Consider the following 987-nt stretch of genomic DNA (forward strand, 5'->3'; position numbering starts at 1 on the left):
CTTTCCATTAATCCCTTTTCGTGAATTAGCCATTAATGCAGTATACGCACTCAGACACACACATACACATACACAAACATACACACACAAACACACATACATACAAACACGCTTTATGTGTGTTCAATAGTATCAAATATCTCTATATAATTATAATTCATGTAGAAATTTCCAAGATGATATAATTTTACACTGTGGGTATTTGGTTTGAGTAAACAAAAGCACATCTACATAATAACAGACGTTTAGTGCAGAGGGAAAGCAGAAGAGATAGACAGATGCAACAGACCGACAGAAAAGAAGCAGAACTTACCAGTGGCGCCCTCTAACTACTAGGCTTGATTCTTTTTCACATTATAACTGAGTGAGAAAGAGAAAAGGAGAGAAAAAGACAGAGAAAAGGTGGGAGAATGAGAAAAAGTGAAGGAGATAAGAGATAGAAATAAGAGAGAAAGGAAGGAGAAGGAGAGAAGGGGGGAAGAGGCAGGGAAAGAGAAAGAGAAAGAGGGAGAAAGAGAGGGAGAAAGAGAAGGAGAAAGTGAGGGGGAGAAAGAGAGAGGGAGAGAAAATCACAGACGGACAGACAGAAAGACAGACAGGCAGACAGACAAACAAACAAACAAACAGACACACAGACACATACACAGACAGATAGACAGATAGACAGGAAATATATTCAACCAGTGGCACCCTTTAATACCATTCGCTATCCGTGTAGAGAAAAGGACCGACTGGCGCACGGAAGGAAACATCTCACACGGCCAGCTGGGCTCAGATGTTTTGTGACGTCACTGTGCCTGTGACTTCTGCCCATGTGCAGTGAATCTAGGCTAACTGTGTTTCACTACTACTGACCCCCCTCGCCCCTCCCTCCCCACCCCAGAGAAGTATCAATAACAACAAAAATACCATGACCACCTCCATTACAACAAAAACAACGACAACAACAGCAACAACTACTGCTATTACTGCTGCTGTTGCTGCTGT

This window comes from Aplysia californica, unplaced genomic scaffold (genome assembly GCF_000002075.1).
Source record: "Aplysia californica isolate F4 #8 unplaced genomic scaffold, AplCal3.0 scaffold00763, whole genome shotgun sequence".
Taxonomy (NCBI): Eukaryota; Metazoa; Mollusca; class Gastropoda; order Aplysiida; family Aplysiidae; genus Aplysia; species Aplysia californica.